General features: G+C 43.0%; 1 pseudogene; it reads right to left on the reverse strand.

Annotated features, from left to right (window-relative positions):
* Positions 1-6,556: 6,556 nt before the first annotated feature.
* LOC109573150 (NEDD8-conjugating enzyme UBE2F-like) lies at positions 6,557-7,092 on the reverse strand (annotated as a pseudogene).
* Between the last annotated feature and the right edge of the window lie 217 nt (positions 7,093-7,309).

The following is a 7,309-nucleotide window of genomic DNA, read 5'->3' on the forward strand; positions in this document are numbered from 1 at the left end:
TTCTTTCTGGAGCTATTTCTCCCCTCTTCTCCAGTAGCACATTGGGCACCTACCATCCTGAGGAGTTCATCTTTCAGTGTCATATCTTTTTGCCTTTTCATTGGGTTCTCAAGGCAAGAATGATGAAGTGGTTTACTATTCCCTTCTCCACGTTTTATCAGAACTCTGCACCATGATCCATCTGTCTTGGGTGGCCCTATATGGTATGGCTCATAGTTTCACTGAATCAGACAAGGCTGTGGTCCATGTGATCAGTTTGGTTATTTATTGTAGACTGTCCTGAGTTTCCTGCTCGGGTTCTCACAAGGCTGCCATCAGGATCTCAGTGGGGTGTATTCCTTTCTGGATCTCGGTATCCTCTTCCAAGCTCGTGGGGCTGTCAGCAGAATTCAATTCCTTGTAGCTGTAGGGCTGAGGGCCCCTCTTTCTTTCTAGTTGTCACTGGGGTCCTCTCTTGAGCCTTCTCACAACATTGACTTTTGGAAACCACCAAATCTATATTAATTAATCCAAGAGTCAGAGATGTGAGGTATCATGTCAAATCCTATAAAAAATAATGGAGAATATAAATCCTTTGATGTATGTTGGTATTAATTACTGGTAGTATCATGAGGTTCTTTCATGAGGCCAAGGTGTTGTTTATGTCTGAAGATTTCTTGATTATTTGAGAGACAGCATGAGGAAATCAGCATACCCAGACATAAATACCTTGCTGAGAGAATCTCTAATCTTGCCACACCTCCAGAAACCACCCCACCTTCATCTTTAAAAGAAGAGTCTGTTCTACAGAATGTTGTATGAAAAGAAATAGTAAATCTGAAAGCATTTAATAACTACAAAGTGATCTGTAGCTGTGAGATTTTGTCAGTATCTCCAAGATTTATTGTTTAATCAAAACCCCGTCAAGACTGTGTTAATCTGCTTGCAGTGTCTGTTGCAATATCAAAATATGTTCTATGTAGAATACTACTGAGTATTATGTATATGTTAGTGCCTGGCACAAAATAGACACTCTATTATTTTCTGTTCCCTTTACAGAAAATGAAGATCATGGCATCCAGTCCCACCACTTCATGGGAAATAGATGGGGAAACAGTGGAAACAGTGTCAGATTTTATTTTTCTGGGCTCCAAAATTACTACAGATGGTGACTGCAGCCATGAAATTAAAAGACGCTTACTCCTTGGAAGGAAAGTTATGACCAACCTAGATAGCATATTCAAAAGCAGGGACATTACTTTGCCAACAAAGTTCGTCTAGTCAAGGCTATGGTTTTTCCTGTGGTCATGTATGGATGTGAGAGTTGGACTGTGATGAAGGCTGAGCACCGAAGAATTGATGCTTTTGAACTGTGGTGTTGGAGAAGACTCTTGAGAGTCCCTTGGACTGCAAGGAGATCCAACCAGTCCATTCTGAAGGAGACCAGCCCTGGGATTTCTTTGGAAGGAATGATGCTAAAGCTGAAACTCCAGTACTTTGGCCACCTCATGCGAAGAGTTGACTCATTGGAAAAGACTCTGATGCTTGGAGGGATTGCGGGCAGGAGGAGAAGGGGACGACAGAGCCTGAGATGGCTGGATGGCATCACTGACTCGATGGACGTGAGTCTGGGTGAACTCCGGGAGTTGGTGATGGACAGGGAGGCCTGGCCTGCTGCGATTCATGGGGTCGCAAAGAGTCGGACACGACCGAGTGACTGATCTGATCTGATTTGATCTTACCCACTGAAAGTACAGACTTTGACTCTCTAGCTAACACCAAACATTCTGCAGAATAATAGTCAAGCTGCAATTATGCTTCTGTGATCCTTTTGAAATTTTCTTTGATAAACAAATGGAGAGAAAATCAGAATAATCTCTATGTTATGAAAAATTTCATCCTACTCATTCATCAGCTTTTTCACCTCACTTCTTTCTCTCTCTCTTTGCGCCCTCTACTGACTGCAAGTTTGTATTGATCTAGCAAATTGAACTGATTTGAACAAAGTGAAAGTGAAAGTTGCTCAGTCGTGTCCAACTCTTTGAAACCCCATGGACTATACAGTCCATGGAATTCTCCAGGCCAGAATACTGGAGTGGGTAGCTGTTCCCTTCTCCAGGGGACCTTCCAAACCCAGGGATCGAACCCAGGTCTCCTGCATTGTAGGCGGATTCTTTACTCAGGTTTCCTGCATTGCAGGAGGATTTTTTACCAATTGAGCTATCAGGGAAGCCCCATTTTGAACAGAAAGATTACAGTTCTCCAGCCTGTGACTATGACTAATATGTATGTTACTTTTCTCACAAAAAAATAGGATCAGGCTGCATATGTTTTCAAAAATGTGATTTTAGCACTAACTGTGTATGGCAAACATCTTTCCACGTCAATAAATGTATCATCATAACGGCTACATGGTGTTGCGTTGTAAGGATGTCCCATCCTTATGAGAGCAATTTGAGTCTGCCTCAGGTTTTCTCATTGCTATTTTTGCATAATATTTATGCCTCACATTCTCCATGAAGATATGTTAGAAACTAGAGCCAAAATTGATAACACTCCGTAATTAACCCTGGAATCTAAGACAGATACATCAGTACTAAGAGTCACACTACACAGTACTGCCGAATATTTCTTCTGTCAGTTCCCATTCCCGGCGCTGCTTATCTTTTCCTACTAAACTGCACCAAAATATGTCACAAGCAAAGAGCAAACATTTTAAAAGATTTAAAATCTTGTTTGCAATAGGATCCAAGAAGATAGTTCATCTCCAAAATGAGGATCGATTATCATGAATAAGGAAATAATTGAGGTCTGGAAAGATTGAGCGAAAATTAGAAATGTCTTTGGCATGTTCACCTCCTGCTGAAGGAATGAATGCCCTAAATTATACTGAAAAAAAAAAATCAATTAATGAAGCTAAAAAAAAAACTTGAGAGCTCTCTGAAGACTCACAGGAAAACAACCAATAATTGAAAATAATGAGAGAAAAGATAAGAAATAAGGAATCCAACAGATGTAATTATGCAAAATAGGAATTCCAGAGCAGGAAATGAAACCAGAAGAACACGATTAACAATTAAATGACAGAAGACATTTTTGAGTTAAAGAAATATTTGTTTGAAGCTTTACGAAGATCCACTAGTGAACTCTGGGAGTTGGTGATGGACAGGGAGGCCTGGCCTGCTGCGATTCGTGGGGTAGCAAAGAGTCGGACACGACTGAGCGACTGAACTGAACTGAGCTGAACTGAAGACTTCCTTGGTGGCCCAGTGGATAAGAATTCATCTGCCAGTGAAGGAGACACAGGTTCCATCCCTGCTCCAGGAAGATTCCACGTGCTGGGGAATAACTAAGCCCATGCGCCACAACTTCTGAGGCCACGTTCTGGAGCCCAGGAGCTGCAGCGACCGTACCCGTGTGCTGAGCTACGGAAGCCTGCACGCCTAGAGCCCCGTGCTCGGCAGCAAGAGAAGCCACTGCATGAAAAGCCCGCGACCCCAGTGAAGAGTAGCCCCCACTCACCACAGCTAGAGAAAGCCCGCATGCAGCAGCAAAGAGCCAGGGCAACCAAAATAATAAATAATCTTTTAAAAAGGCTCACTAAAAACAAATGAAACACAAGCCTAGGTATACTCAGGCAAAATTCTTGAATATAAAAGACAAAGCAAGCTTTTTGCATGAATTGAAGCTTTTAAAACACAGAAAATCATGCATTCTAGAGAAGAACACATATCAAGCTCTTCTTCCTAAACCTAAATGCCAATCATCAATGTTTACAGAACTTTGAGGATGGGTCAAAATTAAGAATTCAAGAATAGTAAAAACATAGCTTAAAAGAGCTAAAACTGAACAATAAAAGCATGGTTTTCCTCAGTGTGTATGCCCAGCAGTGGGATTGCTGGATCATAAGGCAGTTCTATTTCCAGTTTTTTAAGGAATCTCCACACTGTTCTCCATAGTGGCTGTACTAGTTTGGATTCCCACCAACAGTGTAAGAGAGATCCCTTTTCTCCACACCCTCTCCAGCATTTATTGTTTGTAGACTTTTGGATCGCAGCCATTCTGACTGGAGTGAAATGGTACCTCATAGTGGTTTTGCTTTGCATTTCTCTGATAATGAGTGATGTTGAGCATCTTTTCATGTGTTTGTTAGCCATCTTATGTCTTCTTTGGAGAAATGTCTATTTAGTTCTTTGGTCCATTTTTTGATTGGGTCATTTATTTTTCTGGAATTGAGCTGTAGGAGTTGCTTGTATATTGAAAGAGACACGTGTACCCCAATGTTCATTGCAGCACTGTTTATAATAGCCAGGACATGGAAGCAACCTAGATGTCCATCAGCAGATGAATGGATAAGAAAGCTGTGGTACTTTTACACAATGGAGTATTACTCAGCCATTAAAAAGAATACATTTGAATCAGTTCTAATGAGGTGGATGAAACTAGAGCCTATTATACAGAGTGAAGTAAGCCAGAAAGAAAAACACCAATACAGTATACTAACACATATATATGGAATTTAGAAAGATGGTAACAATAACCCTGTATACGAAACAGCAAAAGAGACACTGATGTATAGAACAGTCTTTTGGACTCTGTGGGAGAGGGAGAGGGTGGGATGATTTGGGAGAATGGTATTGAAACATGTAAAATATCATATGTGAAACGAGTCTCCAGTCCAGGTTCGATGCACGATACTTGATGCTTGGGGCTGGTGCACTGGGATGACCCAGAGGGATGGTATGGGGAGGGAGGAGGGAGGAGGCTTCAGGATGGGGAACACATGTATAACTGTGGCAGATTCATTTTGATATATGGAAAACCAATACAATATTGTAAAGTTTAAAAATAAAATTTAAAAAAGGAAAAAAAAAAGCATGGTTTTGAAGCATTCTGCAAAAGTAAAAATACAATTCTTTAAGGAGAGGATTGACGTTGTAAACCACAACAGTAATAGCTTAGTGAAAGGTAGCATAAAATCACTGTATTTTTTTCTTTGGGGGGATGAGATTAATATTTTATATTGAGTCTAGTTGATGCACAAGACTATGTAAGTCACAGGTCTACACTACACTGATTCACAGTCTTAAAGCTTATACTCCCTTTTTAGTTGTAAAACATTGCCTGTGTTCCACATGCTGTCCAATGTCTTTGTAGTCTATTTTATGCCTAACAGTTTGTACCTCTTCACCCCCCTCCGCACTTTTCCCCCTAAACTGGTAACCACTAGTTTGTCCTCTGTATCTGTAAGTCTGCTTCTTTCTCATTATAGGCATTAGCTTGTTCTACTGTAGATTCCACATATAAGTGATCGCATACGGTCAGTCTTTCTCTGACTTATGTCACTTAGCATAATGCCCTCCAAGTCCACCCATATTGCTGCAAATGGCAAAATTTCCTTCTTTTTTATGATCAAGTAGCATTTCATTGTATATATAAACCACTTCTTCTTCCTTTTTTAAGAGACAAAAATCTTTTACTGTCAAGCACCATGCATCACCTGGAAACCACGCATTATGAGGAGGTTGAGGCTGAGGTTCAGGGAATCAGAATCCAGCCCCCAAAACTACATCAGACACATGAGTCCTGCCAGGGGGAGAGGAGATCTTGTAGAACTCACAGGGGTATCAGAGGAGGGTAGCGCATCCCCTGATGTGAACTGTGGGGAGACCACATTACATGCCAGGCCACCCACAGCCACTGCCAGACCTCTCTGCTGGCTCCCGGCCTCCCATCACCGTCCGGCCCAGTGTGCGGTGCTCAGGGCCTGCCGTAGTCTCTTCTCCAGCACCGGGAACTCTTGGGACATGGATTGCCGTGTTGTGGTCAGTCGCTCAGTCGTGTCTGACTCTTTGAGACCCCATGAATGTAGCCCGCCAGGCTCCTCTGTCCATGGGGAGTCTCCAGGCAAGAATACTGGAGGGGGTTGCCATGCCCTCCTCCAAGGGATCTTCTGAACCTAAGGATCAAACCCAGGTGTCCCGCATGGAGGGTTGACTCTTCACCCTCGGAGCCATAAGCGAGGCCCTGGGACATGGATTATTTCTTCCAAATTCAGTAAAATATACATTGCGGTAAGAGCTCTACAGTGAATGGCTCTGTACTCTGGGAAGCTTCACTGCATTTAAGTAGGGACCGACATTCGTGGGAGCAGCTACGAGAATTCGCCTCCAATCACAGTCTGTAGCAGGGTTCTGAGCGCCAATCTGTGACTGCGCTGAACACATCCTTAGCAACACCCGTGCAAGGACTAACTCAGAGAGGGGGAAAACCAAACTCAAGCCTCAATGCTGAGTTCATTACAACTTCTCGAGAATCTCATCAATAGTCCATGCGGTATAGTTTCAAAAAATAAGCATCTTAAGGTAAGCAGATAACTCTTTTAGAACCCCAAATATATTTTCTGGCTATATTTATGTGGGGCTCTCTGTCTGCAATGGGTGGCCTGGAAGAGGCTCTTCCTCGGGACAACATGGGATCACAGGACTTGGATGGCCCAGTGGGACTGAGGGGAGCTGAGTACTTGGGAGGAGGCTCCCTTCTGGTTTCAGTTGGAGACGAACTTCTAAGGCACAGTTCAGGGCCCTGCAGTCCTCTCCCCATATCCTCTGGTGTAATGCTTAATGTAGTCTTCCCCTTTATTCCAGAAGACCTCCTTGTCCCCTAAACGATGTTCTGCAGCTTCTATATCCAGTGGATCACCAAAATTCAAAGGATCAGTAAATAAAGAGTTTAGTCCCCACTTGTGGGGGCCCAGTCAGTGCCCTGAGACGTATCTCGCCTTTTCCTGTGGACTTGGGGTGCCAGAACTGGGTCAAGCAGTTCACTTTGGGAGGCACTGTGTTGTATGCATCGAAAACTTCAGCTTCAAACTGAAATTTTCCAACCTGTTAGTAACTGTTATCTAGGGTGACAGCTGAAAGCAATGAAGCTCGCTTGGGTCGGAAAAATGCACTTTACACCTATAAGGTAAATTAGATCCAAGTTCTATAACCTCTTTAACAAACAGCCTGTCTGTCACAGAAACCCGCTGAGTGGAGTCAGAGGCTGTGGGTGACACCCAGGACCTTTGAGACTGTCCTCGCGCTTCAGTTTGCTTGCCAGCATCAGCATCACTGCGATATTTATCTGGGCCTCCGGAGACAGGCAAGGCAGGCCAGTGCCCAGCACCATGGTGGACAGGGGATGTTGAGACTCAGCGTCTCGCCTGTGCCACATCTTCTTTGTCCTTCATCTGTTGACAGACATAGGTTTTTTCCATATCTTGGCAGTTATAAATAATGTTTCTATGAACATTGCAGTGCATTTGTCTTTTTGAATTAGTGTTTTG

The sequence above is a fragment of the Bos indicus genome, chromosome 19 (genome assembly GCF_029378745.1).
Source record: "Bos indicus isolate NIAB-ARS_2022 breed Sahiwal x Tharparkar chromosome 19, NIAB-ARS_B.indTharparkar_mat_pri_1.0, whole genome shotgun sequence".
In the NCBI taxonomy this organism is placed as follows: Eukaryota; Metazoa; Chordata; class Mammalia; order Artiodactyla; family Bovidae; genus Bos; species Bos indicus.